We start from the raw sequence: 25,567 nt of genomic DNA, 5'->3' as shown, positions 1-25,567 counted from the left end.
GTGTGAGACCCAACTCGCGTTATTTGTTCATGAGACCCAGAAAATATTAGATACAGGCTCCCAGGTAGATGCTATTTTTCTTGACTTCCGGAAGGCGTTCGATACAGTTCCGCACTGTCGCCTGATAAACAAAGTAAGAGCTTACGGAATATCAGACCAGCTGTGTGGCTGGATTGAAGAGTTTTTAGCAAACAGAACACAGCATGTTGTTATCAATGGAGAGACGTCTACAGACATTAAAGTAACCTCTGGCGTGCCACAGGGGAGTGTAATGGGACCATTGCTTTTCACAATATATATAAATGACTTAGTAGATAGTGTCGGAAGTTCCATGCGGCTTTTCGCGGATGATGCTGTAGTATACAGAGAAGTTGCTGCATTAGAAAATTGTAGCGAAATACAGGAAGATCTGCAGCGGATAGGCACTTGGTGCAGGGAGTGGCAACTGACCCTTAACATAGACAAATGTAATGTATTGCGAATACATAGAAAGAAGGATCCCTTATTGTATGATTATATGATAGCGGAACAAACACTGGTAGCAGTTACTTCTGTAAACTATCTGGGAGTATGCGTACGGAACGATTTGAAGTGGAATGATCATATAAAACTAATTGTTGGTAAGGCGGGTACCAGGTTGAGATTCATTGGGAGAGTGCTTAGAAAATGTAGTCCATCAACAAAGGAGGTGGCTTACAAAACACTCGTTCGACCTATACTTGAGTATTGCTCATCAGTGTGGGATCCGTACCAGGTCGGGTTGACGGAGGAGATAGAGAAGATCCAAAGAAGAGCGGCGCGTTTCGTCACTGGGTTATTTGGTAACCGTGATAGCGTTACGGAGATGTTTAATAAACTCAAGTGGCAGACTCTGCAAGAGAGGCGCTCTGCATCGCGGTGTAGCTTGCTCGCCAGGTTTCGAGAGGGTGCGTTTCTGGATGAGGTATCGAATATATTGCTTCCCCCTACTTATACTTCCCGAGGAGATCACGAATGTAAAATTAGAGAGATTAGAGCGCGCACGGAGGCTTTCAGACAGTCGTTCTTCCCGCGAACCATACGCGACTGGAACAGGAAAGGGAGGTAATGACAGTGGCACGTAAAGTGCCCTCCGCCACACACCGTTGGGTGGCTTGCGGAGTATCGATGTAGATGTAGATGTAGATGTACATACACGTGATTTATAGCGTAATTAATTCGGCAGTGAGGCACATTTTAATTGAAATTAACTGAATTTTGGTATAAAATCTACCACAAAACTAGTACACTTACAACAAGGCAGTATGTATTGGTGGAGGTCGTAACATACAATTTACAATCTTTAGTTCTTAAGATACATAATTTTTATTATACGTTTCTTTTGTTTGTTATGATTTTTCCTAGTTTCGTCCATACCTAATTAACTATTAAAGATACATTGACTGTGAGTGGTGCAACGAAAAGAGCAGTAAAAATGTGCTACGGGTTCCATAGAACTTAATACGTCATTTTAGACTATAGTTTCAGTGCACAGCTAATGACGCAGTCAAATCGGTCATAAGTACTCTGTATCGAAAGTTCTAAGTGAGGCTGGTGAGACTGTGAACCTCATTAGGTAACGCACAAGGGAATTTTGGGAGGGGATGGACCGAGGCTATATAAGGGCACGGCCGTCATAATGTGGGCAGAGTGCAGTACGACCTGGTTGCGGTAGGAACTGTGCTGGTCGGAGAGTGTTCTGTGCGGCGCGGTTGAAGCAGCATCCAGGTCAGGCCGAACGGCGGCTCCAGATGCGCACGTTTTACGAAGAAAAATTTTTACGGGTAGTCCAGTAACTGGACTTAGAAAACTAAGGACCTAGTCAGGTGCCTGATTATTTTCTTCCAGGTGACCGCCTGCACTTGTGATTCTCGTGGGGTTTGACTTTTTTGGCTCTATTTTTGAACACTGAAGGAAGACTTTGTATCAGTGTTACATGTGAGAGATTCTGATGATTTTTACCACAAATAGGCACTTAGAATTTAGTGTTGCGCATCGGTTTGACCCTAATAGGACGCGTTTTAGTCTACGGTTTATTGTCCTTCAGTGATTAGCGATGAACATAGTTAATTTTTAGCAGCACTTTTTAAGCTTCTTAAAATTTTACATAGAGAGCTTATCTGCCGCTTTTAACGATTTACTGAAGTCGTTGGTTCCACCAGTTTTCGAGCTGACGTGAAAATTTAAAAGGCGAGAAACTTTTGTTACTGAAAATTGAAATATGGTAGTTGCGGGACGTCATTTCACGTAATTTGCACTTGGATAATGTCTAGTGATTAATTTTCTTTACAGCACTAGGAGCAGTTTTATTTCATTATTTCAATTATTATTTTCACGGGAAAAGAAAGCTGAAACTATCATCCCCATTGAAGACAACGAGAGCTATATTGTTAATTTAAAGTTCAACATATTTGTTCCTCGTAACGTCGCACAGTGTAGCGTATTAACCCTGTGGTGCATGAATTTCACCGCAGTGGACAACTTATAATGGCCGATTTTCTGGCGTTTTCAATCAGTCATGAGGCTGCAAATGCACGCAGGACACAACACCAGTAGAGAGTGCCGACTGCAGTCAACTGTGTGCATTTTCAGCCTCAGGACTGATCGAAAATGCCAAAGAAGCGACCATTAACAGCTGTCCACTGTAGTGGACGCTATGCGCCACAGGGTTAAGCAGGTCTACTGAGTCTGTTGCGAACGACACCGAGAAAGAAAGACAGGGGAGGGGCCGTGGACTTACCGGATGAGGAGAGCTGGTCCTGGCAGTCGCCGAAGAAGAGCAGGTGTATGTCTGCGGCGGCGAGGCAGGCGGCGCGCTGCAGGTGGCACACGCTGGGGTAGGTGCGGCCGTCGGAGCCGCAGGCCGGCTCGCCGCGCTCGCACGCCTCCACACACACGCACTCGCCCGCCACGCACTCCGCGCCCGCCTCGCACGACACGCCCTCGCACTCGTCTGCGGACCAAACGAGACCCCGGCGCTCGGTTTCCCGTTCACAGTCTGCGGCAAAAGTGACAGGTCTGCCGGGCTGCAACTCGACCCCGATACTTACCACTCGCAGCCTTAGTTGATGTTACCTGTGGGATAATTAATTAAGAGTAGCGATCCGTTCCAGCTTCGCACTGTACAAGTATCTTCGGCTGGGCGATTTTTTTTGGCGAAGTGGTAATCCATTCAAACATACACTGAAGAGCCAACGAAACTGGTACACCTGCCCAGTATCGTGCAGGCCCCCGCAAGCAGGCAGAAGTGCCACAACACGTCGTGGCACGGACTTGACTAATGTCTGAAGTAGTGCTGGAGAAATTGACACCCATGAATCCTGCAGGGCTGTCCATAAATTCGCAAGAGTAACAGGGGGTCGAGATCACTTCTGAACAAAACGCTGCAATGCATCCCAGATATTCTCAATAATGTTCATGTCTGGGGAGTATGGGGGCCAGTGGAAGTGTTTAAACTCAGGAGAGTGTTCCTGGAGCCACTCTGTAGCAATTCTGGACGTTTGGGATGTCGCATTGTCCTGCTGGAATAGTCCAAGTCCATCGGAATGAACAATGGACATGAATGGATGCAGGTGATCACTGATCAGATAGGATGCTTACCTACGAGTCACCTGTCAGAGTCGTATGCAGACGTATCAGGGGTCCCGTATCACTCCAACTGCACACGTCCCACGCCATTAACGCCATTACAGAGCATCCACCAACTTGAACAGTTCCTGCTGACATGCATTCATGAGGTTGTCTCCATATCCGCACACGTCCATCCTCTCGATACAATCTGAAACCAGACTCGTCCTACGAGGCAACACGTTTCCAGTTATCAGCAGTCCAATGTCGGTGTTGACAGGCACATGCGAGGCGTAAAGTTTTGTGTCGTGCAGTCTTTAAGGTTACACGAGTGGGCCTTTAGCTCCGAAAGCCCATATCGATGATGTTTCGTTGAATCTTTCGCACGCTGACACTTGTTGATGGCCTATCATTGGAATCTGCAGCAATTCGCAGAAGGGTTGCACTTCTGTCAGGATGAACGATTCCCTTCAGTCGTCGTCGGTCCCGGATCTTTCTCCGGCCCCAGCGACGTCGGAGATTTGATGTTTTACCGGATTCCTGATATTCATGGTACACTCGTGAAATGGCCGTATTGGAAAATCCCCGCTCCATCCCTACCTCGGAGATGCTCTGTCGCATCGCTCATGCGCCGACTATAACACAACGTTCAAATTCACTTAAATCCTGATAACCTGACACTGTAGCAGCAGCAACCGATCTAACAATTGCGCCAGACGCTTGTCTTATACAGGCGTTACCAATCGCAGCGCACCGCCGTATTCTGCCTGTTTACATATCCCTGTATTTGAATACGCATACCTATACGTTTCTCTGGCGTTTCAGTGTATTATAAAATGCTTATTTATGCATAGACGTGTGTGTGTGTACGTCCCACATCTTCTAAACCGTTCTACAGAGTTCAGTCGAATTTGGTACACATTTCCCTTCCTGGTTCAAATGGTTCAAATGGCTCTGAGTACTATGGGACTTAACATCTGCGGTCATCAGTCCCCTACAACTTAGAACTACTTAAACCTAACCAACCTAAGGACATCACACACATCCATGCCCGAGGCAAGATTCGGATCTGCGACCGTAGCGGTCTCACGATTCCAGACTAAGCGCCTAGAACCGCTCGGCCACACCGGCCGGCTTTCCCTTGGTGTTAGTCAACAATCGCTATGGAGGAAGACCCACCTACCTGTCACAGTCTGGGAGATATAACGTCAGAAACACTGTCATGCGTCAAAAACTGCGTCACGTTTTAATTTATTACTTCTTAGCTACTAACTCTACTCGCAATATACACTGATGGGAAAGAATCAGAACACAAAAATAAATTATTGTGGAGTAATGAAATTTCGAGAATACATTTATCTAGGTAACATATTTAAGTGATTAACATTTCGGGATAAGAGATTTATATAGCCGCAAGGTAAGCCACAGCTAATGTGAAGTGCTGGTGCATTAATAAGCGGTGTAATCGACAGAATGTTGAATGCAATCATGTAAACGTGAATGCAGTTTGTTGTACAGGAGCTGGATGTCAGTTTGTGGGACAGAGTTCCATGCCTGTTGCACTTGGTCGGTCAGTACAGGGACGGTTAATATTAGTACTGGATGACGCTGGAATTGTCGTCCGGTGACGTCGCATATGTGCTCGATTGGTGATCGCGCAGGCCGATGCAAAATGTTTCCACTCTGTAGAGCATATTGGGTTGCAAAAGCGGTATGTGGGCGATCGTTATCCTGATGGAAAACGTCCCCTGGACTGCTGTTCATGAATGGAAGCACAACAGGTTGAATCACCAGATTGACGTACAATTTTGCAGTCGGAATGCTTAGGGTAACCTCGGGAGTGCTCCTCTTGTCATACGAAATCGCATCTCAGGCCATAACTCTAGGTGTAGATCCAGTGTTTCTAGCACTCAGACAGGTTGTTTGTAGGCCCTCAACTGGCCTCTTCCTAACCATCACACATCCATCGCTGACACCGAGGCAGAACTACATTTGATCAGAAAACACAACAGATCTCCACCACGCCATCCGGCAACGTCTCGCTTGATACCACTGAAGTCGCAAATGGCGGTGGTTGGGTTCTGTGGAATGCACGCTACAGGGCGTCTGGCTCGGAACTGTACTTGAAGTAACCGATTCGTAACAGTTCGTTGTGTCACTGTGGTGCCAACAGCTGCTCAGATTGCTGCTGCAGATACAGTTATGATTCGCCAGAGCCAGAGCCCTCTCGGTAATGCCACTTGGCGATCCGGAGTCTGGTCTTCTTGTGACCCTACATTATCGTGACAGCCGCTGCCCTCAGTCAAGTACAGTGGCTACATTCCTGTCAGGTCTTTCTGCAGTATCGCGGAAGAAGCGTGCAGCTTCCCCTATTTTACAACCTCGTTCAAACACAATGAGGTGCTGAAGATAGCGTCTTTGTCGCCTTAAAGGCATTCTTGACTAACATCAACGCACCACGTCCAGTTTCAAATGTAATTAATGCTCACGACCGTTACAGCGTGTATTGAAAGCTAACCTGATTTGCATCCCCATAGTGGCACTACTAGCGCCACTAACGCCACTCGTATGCGACTTGCTCGAAATTTAAGTGGACATCCTCATTCCGATGTAGAAACACGTCTACCAATTTTCGTTTATGGCGCACAACTCCTTCTTGGTGTTGCGATTTTTTCCGTCAGTGTCTTTCGCTGATAGTATCCAAATACACCGCTGAAAGCATCTACACAAATACATCAATGCGCGACACACAGTTCAAGAGATATGACGTAATAAACAGTAAGATAAATGAAAATTGCCGCATCATGCAAGAAGTTTTAATGTTTCTGTTCTTTACTGCCGGCCGGAGTAGCCGTGCGGTTCTAGGCGCTACAGTCTGGAACCGAGCGACCGCTACGGTCGCAGGTTCGAATCCTGCCTCGGGCATGGATGTGTGTGATGTCCTTAGGTTAGTTAGGTTTAATTAGTTGTAAGTTCTAGGTGACTGATGACCTCAGAAGTTAAGTCCCATAGTGCTCAGAGCCATTTTTTGTTCTTTACTACTTACACACTCCCACCGTCAAGTTAGCTTTAGGAAATCCCAAACACCTGGCGGCACTTTTGACAGCTTTCAACTGCGAAGATCAAGCAGCTATAGACGAAAACGATAGCCGTCTAGAGAGCTATGAACAGGCGTTGTCACAGAGACATTTACAAAATCGCATTGCAGACACGCCAAGCAGCTGCCCCCAGTGTACAGAAACTACTTGCGATCTTGTTTCTTGATTTCGATACGTTTCTTCATTATGCATATTTCTTTGTACGACTGTTTCAAAAGATAGAATGTGTTTTCACGGATACATGGAAATGAAATTTTTTTCAGACTTCACTACAAGTAGTGTTACTTTTTTTTCGTTTTTAGTAGAAAACTGACAAAATGAGTACCCGGGCAATGCCGGGTTTGTCAACTAGTAAATTAGGCACGCCGGCTGTGGTGGCCGAGCGGTTCTAGGCGCTTCAGTCTGGAACCGCGCGACCGCTACGGTCGCAGGTTCGAATCCTGCCTCTGGCATGGATGTGTGTGATGTCCTTAGGTTAGTTAGGTTTAAGTAGTTCTAAGTTCTACGGCACTGATGACCTCAGATGTTAAGTCCCATTGTGCTCAGAGCCATTTGACCATTTTTTTTTCTTTTTCGTGATGAACTACGCGGGATTGTCTGTAAACTACTATTTACCCGTTCGCTGTTCTTGTGAGCTGCGACTGCTTTTTAAGGCCCGGTTGACTTTTAATTCGATGCAGTGGCAGTTGCATGGAAGTTTCTTACCCAATTCAATATTGTTCCACAAAGAGGAATTGGGTATCGCGCCTGATGGTTACGAAAGGCACGTTTCCCGCACACGACAGATTGGCCGTTGCAAAAATGTCACTCCACTGCGAACGCACGTCGTTGCTTCGATCAGTACCAAAGATGTACACATCGCGCTGTTAACCTGGTCACGCTTGCCTGTTAGCCAGGCAGGCAAGCTACTGCACGTTAGTAGGTTGCTTTACTTCCATCCAAGCCAAGCTGTGCCCAACCCAAGCGGGCTACGGGAGTCTAGCTAATCTGCCCGTCTCGTCGCTGTGCCGTGCTGAGTAGCAGTTTATTCTGTAGTGTTACGAGTAGCGTTCGGAAGTGGATAAAAGGAACAGAGTATCACAAAACGTATGTCAATGAAATATGTATTCATTCCTTGTTATTGCAGGCCAGAAAATGGCGGAGTTTATTTGTCTTTTTTTCCTTAATTCAGACTTATTTATTTATTTCGATATGAACGATGTTCTCTACAACTTCATCCTCTTTCGACTAGTACTGCGTATTTCAATTCGAACTATCATCAGGTTACCCCTAATACACGATTTCTGCAGTGATGAGAGCCATTGCTGAAAGTCGAGATCCTTTGCACTTAAGGACCTGAAGATGTTTATAATAGTGAAACGCCAACTGAAGTAAGGCTCTGGAGCTTAGTTTCTGTTAGTTCACAAATGTGAGCACCGTTATACCAATTTTTTTTTTTTCAAGATGTGTATTGCGCTTTCATTAATTCATTCTAAGTGCCCCAAATAGTTCATTGTAAATTACCCAAATGCTTTTTAGCAGACACGAAGTCCGATTTTCTTATTATGTTAATCTAAAATGTATACGTCTGCAAGAAGAAGTTTTTCTTTCGTACTAAGCTTTCTTTGCGCTACGTTGCGTACAACTTGAACGTGGTTTTTAATATCCACTGAGGTATATTTTTTTTCCTTTGTCAATCAATGTATGCCCTAAATTTAGAAGGCCTATGTACTGCTAAATGTCGTCAAGTGCTTAGCAAACATTTCCATTAAGTGTTTGTCCTCTTTACAAAAAGTTGTAGACTGAGGAAACTGCTGGTCAACTTTACAAAACTGTCGTAACATACTCGAGATTGACGAATGGGTGTTTAGTAACATTTTTACTCAACTTGTATTGCGAGACACCTCCCGATTTATATGAAGCTGCCTTACAAGTACACGACACTTTTTCCCCTACTGGATTTAGGCTCTGTTTCGTGACTGGAAAATACTCCTCAGTTCGTAGTTTCTCCCGAATCTCCTTTAAGCGTAGTTTGTTCATTTTTCTGCTCCCACCGTCATCATGAATGAGCCGCAGTGAAACTACTTACGCAAACACAAACCTGACTGTTCTGTAGTCACGTTGGATTGACAGAGCTACCTGCTGCTAGGTGCAGCAGGCTGAACGGGTTCCGTGGAGCTTACCAGGCTGGCGGAAAACCAACTTGGCCTGCATTAACCACTGTCTTTAACCACTCTTGTGTCTCCGTTGCGGCAGGTTGAGCTGTTTTAATGGTTGCGGCGCATATAGAGGCAGGTAGGGTGGAAGGTGAATTTTTACACTTCTCATCAGTGCAACATGGTGATTGACCTTTATATGGGATGAAATTTGACACTGCATAGTACTAATAGACGCCGCCACCGCCGCTACAACTTGTTTTCAGGGCGCGTTTTTCAACATTAAAATAGTCAAAATAATGTGACACGGCCTGTATGTCTTTTGAGCCATCAATTCAGAAAATGTCAACAGTTTCAGCTCAACCACTATATTCACTTGGCTCGACATTGGCTATCCTACAATAACTCCAGTTTTTATAGAAAAAACAAAGATACGATCGTAAAACGTATGTTGAGGATAAGCAGCCCGTCAATTATTCCAGCTGGTTCCTCACTCCTTATGAAGTTCGCCCATTGTGCTCTTCCTTGTGGACATTCTCACAACGCGTACAGAACATCCACTCGCCTGAGAACCACATTTCCAAAAGAGGTCTCCTTTCTCAATAATGCAACAGACACTGACATTCTATTCCAGTCGTGACTTTTAACAACTGAATCACTTCCTGAATCCCACAATTGACAGTTGTCTTAGACTTAGACTTTCTTACCGATTTGACTTCCATGAGGGCCAAGTTTCGATAAGGATCTGGGGAAGCAACAATAGCATACTTCTTTCTTGTCAATACGCATTACGTATTCTTGTTTGAATTGTTTGAAAAAGGAAAAAAAAAATATGCCTCAGTGGATATTAAAAACCACGTTCAAGTTGTACGTAACGTAGCGCAAAGAAAGCTTAGTACGAAAGAAAAACTTCTTCTTGCAGACGTGTACATTTTAGATTAACATAATAAGAAAATCGGACTTCGTGTCTGCTAAAAAGCATTTGGGTAATTTACAATGAACTATTTGGGGCACTTAGAATGAATTAATGAAAGCGCAATACACATCCTGAAAAAAAAATTAAAATTGGTATAACGGTGCTCACATTTGTGAACTAAAGTTACAGAAACTAAGCTCCAGAGCCTTACTTTAGTTGGCGTTTCACTATTATAAACATCTTCAGGTCCTTAAGTGCAAAGGATTTCGACTTTCAGAAATGGCTCTCATCACTGCAGAAATCGTGTATTAGGGGTGACCTGATGATCGTTCGAATTGAAATACGCAGTACTAGTCGAAAGAGGATGAAGTTGTAGAGCTCATCGTTCATATCGAAATAAATAAATAAGTCTGAATTAAGGAAAAAAAGACAAATAAACTCCGCCATTTTCTGGCCTGCAATAACAAGGAATGAATACATATTTCATTGACATACGTTTTGTGATACTCTGTTACTTTTATCAACTTCCGACCGCTACTCGTAACACTACAGAATAAACTGCTACTCAGCACGGTACAGCGGCGAGACGGGCAGATTAGCTAGACTCCCGTAACCTGCTTGGGTTGGGCACAGATTGGCTTGGATGGAAGTAAAGCAACCTACTAACTAAAGCAGTCGCAACTCACAAGAACAGCGAACGGGTATATAGTTTACAGACAATCCCGCGTAGTTCGTCACGAAAAAGAAAAAAAAAATGGTCAAATGGCTCTGAGCACAATGGGACTTAACATCTGAGGTCATCAGTCCCCTAGAACTTAGAACTACTTAAACCTAACTAACCTAAGGACATCACACACATCCATGCCGGAGGCACGATTCGAACCTGGTTCCAGACTGAAGCGCCTAGAACCGCTCGGCCACAGCGGCCCGCTCGTCACGAAAATGTGTCCAAACGCTGAACGTGCCACGCATCCAAGTACTCCGTGAAGCGTTTGGTAGCCGCATAATTTCCAGACGCGCTTGTGTTGAATTGTCACCTTACTCGCCTGATTTAACAGTGCCACACTGTTACCCAGGGGGTTATTTGATGGCGAGAGTGTACTCCGACCTGCCGAGAAGCTTGCAACAGCTGAAAGATCGAATTCACGATAAAATTTTCAGAATTCCTCCAGCAGTTACGAAAGATGTGTTCAAAATCTGGGCGAAACGCTTCGAGTATTGTGTAGCCTCGAATGGTCGTCGTTTTTCTGATGTACTATTTCAGAAATAAACTTGAATAAATCTTGTATCTTATATAAAAAGTTCAACTTTGTATCGCAATTAATTTGTGTGTTATTGAAATTTTAATTGTCTAAACCTTATGAAATACCCTCTGGTACGATCGACGTTGTATAATTCGATCCATAAAGCAATAACTTCAAGACGCATGTTCGAAATTGTAGCTAAATTGCAGTACTGCTAGGATCGACCAATGGAACTTACTTTCTGAACTGTTCGTCACTAAAATTACAAACATGTAGTTAAGTGGAGACGTGTGTAGAATGAGAAATGATACCTCCAAAGCGTAGAGTGAGCTTCTGGGAAGGGTCGGATGTTCTCGAACTCAGTGAGGAGTGCGGATGGAGCCCTGGAGGGTTGTGGCGAGTACAGGGAGTTGGCTTACCGCACTGTCCGTCGTGCGCCACGGAGACGGGCTGCTGCCTCTCGCACGACGCCTTCTGCAGCTCGCACAGGCTGGTGTAGGTCGCGTTGTCCGTCCCACACACTGGGCTGGGCGCCTGCGCAGAAACGTCACATCACAACTTCTGATTTCTCACAAAGGCTCGTGTTCTAAAATTTCATTTGTACACTGCTTTAATGACTGTTATAAAGAGATATTTCCAGAACATTAATTTCCAGAGAAAGAATTTGTCCCTAAAAGTGTTCCTGACGCTCATATACTCTCAAGTATTACGATCACATCCAAGAAACGAAGAGCGCAGATATCGTGAATTGCATATGTCACTTGAAGTAAACCATCCAAGTCATACGGAATGTAACAAATGTAAACCAACAAACATTAGGATTTATGTTGAGGATGTTTAAAGCAACAAATTGAGGATCGGAACCCATGTCTGGGTGACGTGGAACGCGTCCCATGAAAAGGCAACTCTTGAAATTTCCGCCGTTTCTTATCGAGTAAGTTGGTAGCACTTAACGTTGCATGAGTTTTCATCTATTGTCTTTGTGGTTAGTACTGGAGCGCTTCACGACGTGTTTTCGTAGTGAAAACTAATTACAAATGTGATGAATGTTGTGCAGAGACTGTTTGCAAAATCCATGGACCCGTTTGATCAACGTAACGTAACCTATATCTATATCTATACTCCGCAACCTACATTACGGCGTGTGGCGGAGGGTGCTTACTGTACCAGTGTCACTTTCCTCTTTTTCCTGTTCTAGTCGCATATCGTTAACGGGAAGAACGTTTGATGGTAAGTCGCCTTGTGGGCTCGAATCTCTCTCATTTTATCTTCATGGCCTTTTCGCGAGATACACATAGGAGGAAACGATATACTGGTTCACTCTTCTAGGAACGTATGCTCTGGGAACTTTAACAGTAGACCATAACGTGATGCTGAACGCCTGTCTAGCAGCGTCTGCCGCTGAAGTTGGCTGAGCGTTTCCCTGATAATTTCGAACGTACTAAATGAACCTGTAACGAGATGTGCTGCTCTTCTTTGGACCTTCTGTGTTTCCTTTGTCAGTCCTATCTGATACGGCTGGCATACTGACGAACAGTATTCAAGTATTGGTCGAACGAGTGTTCTGTGAGCAAGTACCGTCCTTGATGAACTACATGTCATAAGGATTCTTCCAAAGTATCTCAATCTGGCATCTGCCTTACTGGTGGTTAATTTTATGTGGTCATTCCACTTCAAATTGCTCCGTACGCAGACTCCTAGATATTTTGTGGGAGTAACTGATTCCAGTGATTGTTCCGCAATTTTGTAGTCATACAGTAGAGCGTCTTCCTCTATTTGTATTCGCAGCACTTTATATTTATTTGCGTTGAGGGCCAATTGCCACTTCCTGCACCAAGCGTCGATACTCAGCAGATATTCCAGCATTTCACGAAGGTTTTCTAGCGCCGCGACTTCTCTGATACGACAGCATCATCCGCCAAAAGCCTCATGAACTTCCTATCCACATGATCATTTGTGTGTTAATGGTCCTGTAAAACTCTCCTGGGGCACTCCCGAAGTTACTTTCACGTCTGAAGACTTCTCTTCGTTCAGAGTGACATGCTGTGTGCCGTTTTCTAGAAACTCTTCAATCCACTCACATACCTGAAGTGATATTCCGTGAGCTTGTATTTTGTTCATTAGGAGGCCGTGCGCGACTATATCGAAAGCCTTTCGGAAGTCAGGGAACACGGCATCGACCTGGGCGGCTGTTTCTGCTGCTCTCTGTGTCTCGTGGGCGAACAGAGACAGCTGCGTTTCAAACGCCCGTTGTTTTCGGAACCCATGTTGGTTCCTACACAGGAGATTTTTGTTCTGCAGTAATGTGACAATACGCGAGTATAAAGCGTGTTCAAAAATTCTACAGCAGATCGATGTCAGAGATATAGGCTTATAGCTTTGTGTGACTATTCGACGACCCTTCTCGAGAAAGGGAGCTACTTGCGCTTTTTTCCAATCATTAGGAACTCTTCGCTCCTCAAGGGACTTACGGCACACAGCTGCTAGAAGAGGGCCAAGTTCTTTCGCATATTCTGTGTGGAACTGAATTGGTATCACGTCAGGTCCAGTGGCCTTTTGATCCGTTCAGCGATTTCAATTGCTTTTTTATCCCTTGGTCTCTTATTTCGATAGCTGTCATTTTGTCGTTCGTGCAACGATTTAAACGAGAAACTACAGTGTGTCTTCCTATGTGAAACAGTTCTGGGAAAAGACATTTAGCATGTCGGTCTTTTCTGTGTCATTTTCTGCTTCAGTATCATTATAGTCGCAGAGTGTTTGGGCCGATGGCTTTGAGCCGTTTAGTGATTTATTACAAGACCAGATCTTCTTAGGATTTTCTGTCAAGTTGGTAGTTAGAGTTTTAGTTTCGTATTCGTTGAAAGCATATCTCTCCTTACACTAATTTTGGCTTCGTTTAATGCACCGAATAATCTACTGTGATGAGACTGATTGGTAAATTTCAGAAAACCAATTCGGTTGTGTGTCTATTCGACGACCCTTCTCGAGAAAGGGAGCGACTCATGTCAGCCGTTCTGCGATAAACATCGCCATCGTGAGTGATAATGTTGCAGTAAGCCAGGGGAAATCTATTCGCTGAAGTTCACAATTATCTCAGGACCAGCATTCAACGAATTCTGAAAGAAGACCTGCACCTTTTGGCCAACAAAATCCAAGTGACACTAGAATTAAGGTCAAACGATTACGAAAATCTACAAGCATTTGCCCATTGGGTGCTTGCGAAATAAATAGCGGACAACAATTTCACCAAAAAAGTAATTTTCACTGATAACGCGCACTTTCTGCTGAATGGCTTAGTGAGTAAGCAAAATTGCATGCTTTTGGACACAGAAAACCATAGAGTAATTAAGGAGAAATCATTGCAGTCACAACGAATGCGCTACCACAGTATATAAACTGAGTTTTTGTGATCTGAACTGGATGGTTTGACTGCTGCAGAGGTTTGGTTTCAGCAAGATGGTACAAGCTGTCACACATCAATTGCAACAATGGACCAATTACTAGAGACAGCTGACAGTTGATGATTGTAGAGACAAAATCACAGTTACAGGTAGTCTGCGTAAACCAGTTATGTTGGCCACAGATGCATCGTGTATACGGATGGTATTAACTCCTTCAGCATCAGCTGAGGCCTGAAAATGGCGCGTTGAAGCGCAGAAAATGGTAGCTGTAAAATAAATGACATCATAAGGATTGCTGTTGGTGTTTCATTTTCTTACCATAGTGAACGGCCGTAGTCCTCCAGGCCTCCAGTCACAAGGATGGACATACAGAAAATTATGAGAGAGCTTTCCTCTGGGGGTAATTTCTCGAAACAGTGACTTGAACTGGCCGCTCAGGTCTTGCGGTGCGACACCATGTGATTTCTTTCTGTGGGGGCATCTGAAGCCTCGTGTGTACGCCAATAAACGGTAATCACTTCCAGAGTCTAAGAACGACAAGCAGCGTGTAATTTCAGAATGAGAGATGCAGTTACGCTGAAAAGTTATGAAATATTTAGTCGTAAGAATAAACATGGAGGGCTTTTGAGTAATATCATATTTCATACATAACCACAGGTAGCATTGCATTAATATGTAAATTAATTAATTGCAGGAATAAATTTTTATGTTATTATGCACTCAAAAGTTGCATTTTTTAAGGGACATCCTTTACCTGCACTCCGTCAGGGGTTGCCTAGCGGCAAGTGTTGGTCGGTATAACTTCCACTCTCCGTAATGGAGGTGGGTGACGTTTCCGGACAGAAGTTGCTATCCTCAATTTTTTCCTCAACACACGCTCTAAAGCCCCTCGATGTTTGTCAATGTCGTTTTGCAAACGCTGTACAACAGGGGTTCTCAGTGGGCACATTGCTCTGCTGTCAAGGATAAAGGAAGCGACTTATCTGTAAAGCAAAAAGGGGTAACCGTCGGCTTTCAGACAAGGAGGATGGGGAGGGGGGAGACATTAAAATTGAGACAGGTAATTTTGTGAACCGTGTCTATGTTGATAATGTATCGTGGATGGAGTAGTGACACACTTGTGAATAACCATTGTGAAAACCATGGGTCTGCACGCCTGATATGGACGTTTATACCACGGCTCCCACTGAGGCCTGTTGCCTTGCTACATGTAAACAGTTCAAAGTCTAAGCGGCTACCAGAGCAGCGTTTTTTTACAACAGATTAGAAAACACTGCTGCATATGGAGCTCTGTTGCCTGTGGAAGATGTCTGTGCTCATGATCAAGATACATACATTCAAATTTACGTATGCTGTTTCACAAGATGTATGTACGTCAGCTTATGCAACTAGCGCTGCTGGACGCACTACATCTTTTACTGGGAGAAAAGATGTTGGAGAGCGCAACGTTATGATCTAAAGAATATTGTCATGAAAGCACGCTTCATCATTTTGGTTAAGCTTTCATTCTCGAACATCATGTTTCTCGTTACATGACGTAGCTGTGCGATCTTTTAATAAGATAACATACAACCAGAAGTATTGACTGAAAGCTGGAAGAGCACTTCTCTGGTAACCAAATTCCTGTAGTCTTATCCGACTGACTTTTTATATTCAGATGTATTGATGTTTGATATACATGCCATAAAGCCATGTTACGTATGTGATAGATGAAAACAAATTCATGTAAAGACATACAGATAACATAGGAGTTTGAAACAGAAGAGACTAGCACATCATGATAACTGATATGAGTGCAATTCCTTTAGATTATGGAGAGGAGAGATGAATAATAGTAAAAATACAAAAATTTTTCTGCTTATACGGTGTCTTCGAAAATGTACCGGTGAGGATTAAGCAATAAGTCGTTAGGACGCTATCGTTTGAGAGACAGTCCGTCGTATAGTACAGACCCCCCCCCCCCCCTGGAAAAAGACAAATATGTATGTAGATTATAATATCTTATGAAGTCCTTGATGATTTTGTAAGTTGTTGCATTTTATGATGCGAAGGTGGTGACAAATCTATTTCACAAAGCAGCGTGCCGATTGCGACACCATTTCCACAAAAAGCTTATGGGATTAAATCACATTCTAATGATGAACGTCGGAAACTCTCTAAACCAGTGGCCGCATGTGGCCCGAACCAAATGTTCTTTTGACCCGTAGTTCTCAGCCGTATTTTATAACGACTAGCATCTAGTTACTACACTATGTGGTCAAAAGTATCCAGACACTCCTAAAACATACGTTTTTCATATTAGGTGCATAGTGCTGCCACCTACTGCCAGGTACTCCATATCAGCGACCTCAGTAGTCATTAGACATCGTGAGAGGGCAGAATTGGGCGCTCCGCGGAACTCACGGACTTCGAACGTCGTCAGGTGATTGGGTGTCGCTTGTGTCATACGTCTGTAAGCAAGATTTCCACACTTCTAAACATCCCTAGGTCTACTGTTTCCTATGTGATAGTGAAGTGGAAACGTGAAGGGACACGTACATAACAAAAGCGTACAGGCTGACCTCGTCTGTTAACTGACAGAGACAGCCGACAGTTGAATGGTTCAAATGGCTCTGAGCACTATGGGACTCAACTGCTGAGGTCATTAGTCCCCTAGAACTTAGAACTAGTTAAACCTAACTAACCTAAGGACATTTCAAACATCCATGCCCGAGGCAGGATTCGAACCTGCGACCGTAGCGGTCTTGCGGTTCCAGACTGCAGCGCCTTTAACCGCACGGCCACTTCGGCCGGCCCGACAGTTGAAGAGGATCGTAATGTGTAATAGGCAGACTTCTATCCAGACCATCACACAGAAATTCCAAACTGCATCAGGATCCACTGCATGTACTATGACAGTTAGGAGCGGCTGCTTATAAGCCACACGTCGGTAAATGCCAAACGACGCCTCGCTTGGTGTAAGAAGCGTAAATATTGGACGATTGAACAGTGGTAAAACGTTGTATGGAGTCACGAATCACAGTACACAATGTGGCGATCCGATGGCAGTGTGTGGATATGGCGAATGACCGGTGAACGTTATCTGCCAGCGTGTGTAGTGCCAATAGTAAAATTCGGAGGCCGTGGTGTTATGGTGTGGTCGTGTTTTCCGTGGATGGGGCTTACACCCCTTATTGTTTTGTGTGGCACTATCACAACGCAGATCTACATTGATGTTTTAAGCACCTTCTTGCTTCCCACTGCTTAAGAGCAATTCGGGGATGGCGATTGCATCTTTCAAGAAGATTGAACGCTTGTTCATGATGCACGGTCTTTGGTGCAGTGGTGCAGTGGTGCACAGAGTCCTGACCTGAATCTTACAGAACACCTCTGGAATGCTATGGAACGCCGACTTCGTGCCAGGCCTCACTGACCGACATCGATACCTCCCCTCAGTGTAGCACTCCGTAAAGAATGGGCTGCCCTTCCCCAAGAAACTTCCAGCACCTGACTGAACGTATGCCTGCGAGATTGGAAGCTGCCATCAAGACTAAGTGTGGGCTAACACCATACTGAATTCCTTTTGATCACATAGTGTACCAGCCGAATATAAAAACGTTAGATAATGGTAGGTGCTTCCTGTGAATGTACCTTTCCTGCTCAATAACGAACAGACATACGGAGACAGTAATATTTTAAGATGTTCTTAATTTTAATTGACATTCGTGAATTCGATCGTGAGCTATTGAAAGTTGGTTGCTAGCATCAGGAGCAGAGGGTTAAATAGCGTTGCTACTGCGGGGTGAGGGGACTTGATAGGGGGAGTGTTTTATTTTTTGTCTTCCGGTGCTGACAAGTCATGGGCACATGTGTCTATTACCGATCGACTGCTCTGTTACAAACTTCAAACGGAAGTAATATGTATTCGTGAATACGTATTATAGAGATCATCTTCAAATGTGGTACGTATTTCTGGAAAGAAATATGAAATAAACTTAAGGCTGTTGTAATAAAGAGCAATGAGTAGCAGAAAAATGACATTCAAAACACTTAGTTAAACTTTTGTGATCGTGTTTCATATTGCCTAATGCATTTAAATATAAGCACAATTATTGTTATAACCTCTTGATCATCCGCTCACACAGACAATACAACAACACTTCGACAGGCAATTACAGTGTCAAAACTTCGGGCTCATTGAGGGTGGGAGCAATCTCAAACAGAAAACAGACGATGTGAAGTGTTCCGAAAGGTGCCCACTCCTAACAATAGGTACTTGGTGGATGGCTGCCTAGTTATTGCACTCTTAATATAGTTACTCTATTGTGAGGTCACAGCACACTGATTGATGTAGATTGCCAATTAATAAGAAGATCGGTACATATGCGGCCCTGCAGTCCAGTACTGACTCTTAAGCAGAAATGTTTGACGACCAACCGTGTACTGTGGGAAGTGACTGGGGAAGTTTCCGTGACGGAAATGCATCCATATCATGGACGTTAGGTATCTCTTTAGCACGTTCAATCTCATAATGAGCAAAACAGAGAACTATAAGGAATCGAGTACCTCTCGAGAAACAAAGGACTGGAATAATAATAAAAAAAGAAAACACGTTCAAGAACCTACTATTTGTGCTGGTACAGTCTAGCTGCTAGGCGCACGGCGCACTTCAGCCACACAGCTGGCTGGTCACTTAAAACACTCTGTTCTCGGCTGTGGATGTCGCACCAGGGCGAAAACAGTAACACAACTGAAAAACTCAACACTTCGGAAAACTCGACAAAAAAATTAATCCTGTTGAACTTACATTGAAATACTATAAGATTAATTTAAATTTCAAGCAGCTATTGTTCACTGTATATTCGGTTATATTTTTCCTACACCCTGGGGAACTTCATCCGAATTTCTCAGTGAATTAAACTGCAAGTGCCGTTTTTCGACTTGCGTCACTTTTCTCGCCGGGGTGCAATATACCGTGATTGCATCCATAATATGAAATTACGTGTTACCAGCAACGAGCATAAAAACAGTTTCTGTAAATAAAGCAATTTTTACGAAGTTTGTTGTCAACAACAGATAAATAAATCTAGCCATTGCCGAAATTTCAGTACTAATAAGCAGCTGGGAACAAATTTAGACCAACATATATCCGAGAAACAAGAACTTCTACGTTTCTGTGCTCTTTTACTTACATTATTGCATGTCTGGGAGCGGTAGTACTTACGTCATTGCACGCATCCGGACAGACACACCGTGGTTTCCCCGATTCTTCGCTTTTGCACTCAGCGTAGTGACTGCATTTGTGGCCCTCGCAACCATCTGAAAAAACCAAAACATAATTTTTCACGCTCAGTAGGTAAAAAGACCATGAGATACCAATGTTTTCAACTAGGGCGACGTTTCCTCCAAATGACAAAGACACCAGCACCACGTGCACAAACACAAGCGAAATCACAACGAAAAAGACGAATTTTCTTGAATGTACTGACAATCTACGATTATTCAGGAGATAGCAGAGTGCTAGATGGCTGGTTCAGTCTTCTTCATTGCAGTATACCACAGCCATCAGATATTTAGAGCGACTATTAATTGCTGCACTATATAATAAGCATATATTTTAGTCAACACTGAACATAAATGCGCAATCTTAACACCATATGGAAGTGGGAAGTTTGAAGTTCTACTCTGAGCAAAGATACACTGTGTGTGGGTCTCGCGTGGAAGGTGACAGACTTTGCCGCGGTCAGCACATGCTCTCCAGTCCATAGGCAGCCCCGGTGGCTGTTATCGACGTTTCTGACAAGATGTATTCTCGATTTCGGCAACTCCGCTGAAATGGAAGAATGTAACACTCCCCTATACCAAACCGCACAGGAAGCATTCAAACACTAATCGAGCTGATGAATGAGGTTTCCATGTACTGAAGGTGTCAACTATGGCGAATGCATTTCAGTTTACTAATCTCACAAATGTCAATTCTGTTCCGGATGTCCTGTTTGATGTGCGTTTCCTCCTTCTCTGCGGATGGGATGTGGCATTAAGCAATGTAAATTTATGATCTTGGGATGAATCTCTCAGTGGTGAAAAAGCGGCCAAACGCTAAATTTAATTTTGGGCTCTCCTGTTCGACTACGATGAAGGTGTGACCTTTGCATCCGCCATATGCGGATACTGAACCTACAGACACTTACAGCTTCACTGAATGTCGCTTCGTCTCTTATAATGATATCTTCAGGAAAATACTAACCCTATTCAGTAGTAGCCAGCAGATTGCTACAAAAAAGCTCCCTCCTTTACGGAATCGTTTGGCTGAAGTTTGTGTCCCACCTAAAAAAGTATGAGATTCATATAAATCTCATTTTGCAGAATATGTCTCACCATCGGTGTTTGTAGCTGCATGTCTTAGGCGACCCTCCATAGCGGTTTTCACGATGTGTGTAGAAAACTTTTATGTACGTTGTTTGTAATATAATCATACATGTTTCTCCCGGCAGCAAATACCAGTGGCATTACGAACTGTAATTAAGTTCATCAACATGACGTGGAGGACGAGAAACAGTGATTAATTTTTATTCCGATAAGAGAGCGTCACGAACGTCTTTGAGTAACAAAATCGTCACCAACAAGCACATAAGCTACACGTAATGCTTGCTTCGGATACCCACATCACTTGTCAGATTCCTCACTGTGTGCATCCTACATGTAGAGTATGGCCAAGGAAAAACTTGACACCGCAGCATTTCCAAGAAGTAAGTAAATTGAAGGTAGATGAGGCAGAAAGGAAAGTGAAGGAATTAATGATATCGGAAACTTCTTGGGTTTATGCGGAACCAGAGTGAGAATCTGTGCTGGACCGGGACTCGAACCCGGTATCTCCTGCTTACTTTTCATTTTTTTCGTTGTTGATCGTTGTGCTTAGTCGTTGCGGACGTCACATGACATCCGTTCAAGTTCGTTGTTGATCCTTTCACTCATTTTTTTTTTATTACAGAGGCGAACCAGCTATCTGACCGAACACGCTGAGCTACCGTGCTGGCAATACAATTTGCATCCAAAAATGGAAATGATCGTATGGCATCAGTGACCGAGAGTTCCCACGCGGGAAGTGCAGCTGCCAAGTGGAAACTCCTGCTTGCTAGGCAGTGACGTTAACCATTGCGCCACCTCGACACAGCGTTTATGGCAAATGGACGGGCTATCTCGGCACGCTCCCCGCTCGAAAACACTCCCATGTAGTGCCACCTATCTGCAGTGTCCGCCATGTCCTTCACGCTCGCTAAATTTAGGTTCCCACAGGAGGTCGAATGTAAATGTGCATCTGCACTGAAGGTTGGGATTCATTGCCCTTGGAGGCGAATCAGTTATATGAATCCGCAGTGTCCGTTGTTTTTGACATGTTCGAAGGTACAGATACCACACATTCATATTCTTGCAGGAATGTTGCTAGGATGGAGAAGGTGATTTACTACACACGTCACATTAGACCTTCTAGAGAACTTGGCGAGAAACTGAACATCGCCAAAGTACTTGTGTTACACACGGGGCTCAGATCGAATGCAGACTTCCCTCTTTTTTGAGCACGAGGGCGCAGTGGTTAGCACACTGGGCTCGCATTCGGGAGGACAGAATCCGTGCTAGGCCTCCAGATTGAGGTTTTCAAGACTTCCCGAAATCGCTCCTGGCAAATGTCGAAATGGTTCCTTTGAAAGGGTACAGCTGATTTGCTTCCCCATCCTTGAAACGTTCTGCTTCGTTCATTATTACCTCGATGTGAATGGGAAGTCAAACCCTAATCTTCCTTCCTTCTCACTTCTCTCTGGTTGACGTGATAAGACTATGTATTAATGGCGAAAGTTTGTAAAAGACTAGTCTTACGAAATGGTGAAATAATTTGTCTTCGCGGCACAGAGCAGCAGCTTGAGCGCCGGGCCGCGGACTCACCGCAGGGCCCGTCGTGCAGCAGGTGGAGGTCGGCGTCGCGGCGGCAGGCGTCGGCGCGCAGGCGGCACTCGTTGCCGTAGGTGAGGCCGTCGGAGCCGCAGACGGGCGCGAACTCTGCCGGGCAGCGCGGGCACTCGCACACCGGCGCGCCGCCGCGCTCCACGCACTCTGCGCCGCGCGCGCACGCGTGGCCCGAGCAGGGGTCCTCGGTGCCTGCACACGACAGTTGTAAAGTGACACTACAACCAGAACTATACACTGACAAAAAAGGTTAGGCACCTGGAAGGTATCATCGCACGTAGACTCAGTTTAATACACTACTCGCCATTAAAATTGCTACACCACGAAGATGACGTGCTACAGACGCGAAATTTACCCGACAGGAAGAAGATGCTGTGATATGCAAATGATTAGCTTTTCAGAGCATTCACACAAGGCTGGCGCCGGTGGCGACACCTACAACGTGCTCACATGAGGAAAGTTTCCAACCGATTTCTCATACACAAACAGCAGTTGACCGGCGTTGCCTGGTGAAACGTTGTTGTGATGCCTCGTGGAAGGAGGAGAAATGCGTACCATCACGTTTCCGACTTTGATAGAGGTCGGATTGTAGCCTATCGCGATTGCGGTTGATCGTTTCGCGACATTGGTGCTCACGTTGGTCGGGATCCAATGACTGGTGGTGGTGGTGGTTAGTGTTTAACGTCCCGTCGACAACGAGGTCATTAGAGACGGAGCGCATGCTCGGGTTAGGGAAGGATTGGGAAGGAAATCGGCCGTGCCCTTTCAAAGGAACCATCCCGGCATTTGCCTGAAACGATTTAGGGAAATCACGGAAAACCTAAATCAGGATGGCCGGAGACGGGATTGAACCGTCATCCTCCCGAATGCGAGTCCAGTGTGCTAACCACTGCGCCACCTCGCTCGGTCCAATGACTGTTAGCAGGATATGGAATTGGTGTTTTCAGGAGGGTAATACGGAACGCCGTGCTGGATCCCAACGGCCTCGTATCACTAGCAGTCGAGATGACAAGCATCTTATCCGCATTGCTGTAACGGATCGTGCAGCCACGTCTCGATCCCTGTGTCAACACATGGGGACGTTTGCAAGACAACAACCATCTGCACGAACAGTTCGACGACGTTTGCAGCAGCATGGACTATCAGCTCGGACACCATAGCTGCAGTTATCCTTGACGCTGCATCACATACAGGAGCGCCTGTGATGGTGTACTCAACGACGAACCTGGGTGCACGAATAGCGAAACGTCATTTTTTCGGATGAATACAGGTTCTGTTTACTGTATCGTGATGGTCGCATCCGTGTTTGGCGACATCGCGGTGAACGCACATTGGAAGCGTGTATTCGTCATCGCGATACTGGCGTATCACCCGGCCTGATGGTATGGGGTGCCATTGGTTACACGTCTCGGTCACCTCTTGTTCGCATTGACGGCACTTTGAGCAGTGGACGTGACATTTGAGATGTGTTACGACCCGTAGCTCTACCCTTCATTCGATCCCTGCGAAACCCTACAATTCAGCAGGATAATGCGCGACCGCATGTTGCAGGCCCTGTACGGACCTCTCTGGATACAGAAAATGTTCGACTGCTGCCCTGGCCAGTACGTTCTCCAGATTTCTCACCAAATGAAAACGTCTGGTCAATGGTGGCCGAGCAACTGGCTCGTCACAATACGCCAGTCACTACTCTTCATGAACTGTGGTATCGTGTTGAAGTTGCATGGGCAGCTGTACCTGTACACGCCATCCAAGGTCTGTTTGACTCAATGCCCAGGAGTATCAAGGCCGTTATTACGGCCAGAGGTGGTTGTTCTGGGTACTTATTCATCAGGAAGTATGCACCCAAATTGCGTGCAAATGTAATCACATGTCAGTTCTAGTGTAATATATTTGTCCAATTTATTCTTGGAGTAGCAATTTTAATGGCCAGTAGTTACATGTACGTACGAGGGGCGTTCAATAAGTAATACATAAAATTTTTTTTGTCCATCAATTTCAGTTGATAAGTGCAGAACTTGCTGCTGGACATCGTGGAATATTTCCGCTTCAGTCCCTGTAGTTTCACGAATTTCCGGTAGTGGCGGCACTGTACTTCGCTTTCAAAATGGCGACTGTAATGGAGGTGCGTTCCGAGCAGAGAGCTGTTATTGAGTTTCTTTTGGCAGAAAAGCAGAGCATCGCAGATATTAATAGGCACTCGCAGAATCTCTATGGAGATCTGGTAGTGAAGAAACGGACGTTGAGTAGTTAGGCGAGACGTTTGTCATCATCGCAGCAAGGTAGCGCAAACCGATCCGATCGCCCACGTGCCGACTGGCAGTATACGGACAGTCTCATTCCAGGTGATCAGTGGACTCCAGTCAAACGCCTCGCTGCTCAACTGGACTTCTCTGATGGTAGTGCTGACACACTCGTCCACCAGCTTGGGTACTCACAGGTGTGTGCCTGCTGGGTACCACGGTGCCTAACAGGAGACCGTAAAGGACAACAGAGGACCATCAGTGCGTAATTAGTTGCGCAGTACGTGGCCGATGGTAACAATTTTCTGACAAACATCGTCACAGGCGATGGAACACGGGTTCATCACTTCGAAACGGAAACGAAACTGCAATCCATGGAGCGGCGCCACACCACCTCTACTCCGAAGAAAATGTTCAAAGCCGCATCCTCAGCCGGTAAAGTCACGGCGACGGTCATCTGGGCCTCTGAAGGCTTTATTCTGTTTGATGCCCTACTATCAACTCGGAAATGCATTGTGCACCCCTCAGGAAATTGAAGAAACGACTTCAGGATGTTCGTCGCCACAAATATGCAAACGACTTGTCCCTCTCCATGACAACGCAAGGCTTCGCACAACTCTGCGCATCCGAGAGGAGCTCAAGAAACTACACTACTGGCCATTAAAATTGCTACACCAAGAAGAAATGCAGATGATAAACGGGTATCATTGGACAAATATATTATACTAGAACTGACATGTGATTGCATTTGCACGCAATTTGGGTGCATAGATCCTGAGAAATCAGTACCCAGAACAACCATCTCTAGCCGTAATAACGGCCTAGATACGCCTAGGCATTGAGTCAAACAGACCTTGGATGGCGTGTACAGGTACAGCTGCCCATGCAGCTTCTACACGATACCACAGTTCATCAAGAGTAGTGACTGGCGTATTGTGACGAGCCAGTTGCTCGACCACCATTGATCAGACGTTTTCAATTGGTAAGAAATCTGGAGAACGTGC

General features: G+C 45.0%; 1 pseudogene; it reads right to left on the bottom strand.

Moving 5' to 3' along the window:
• The window catches only part of LOC126456404 (agrin-like), a 379,882-nt pseudogene that overhangs the window by 254,950 nt on the left and 99,365 nt on the right, over nucleotides 1–25,567 (bottom strand).

The sequence above is a fragment of the Schistocerca serialis genome, chromosome 2 (genome assembly GCF_023864345.2).
Source record: "Schistocerca serialis cubense isolate TAMUIC-IGC-003099 chromosome 2, iqSchSeri2.2, whole genome shotgun sequence".
NCBI classification, from domain to species: domain Eukaryota; kingdom Metazoa; phylum Arthropoda; class Insecta; order Orthoptera; family Acrididae; genus Schistocerca; species Schistocerca serialis.
The sequence above is the reverse complement of the archived record's forward strand: the minus strand, read 5'-3'. Positions and strand labels throughout refer to the sequence as shown.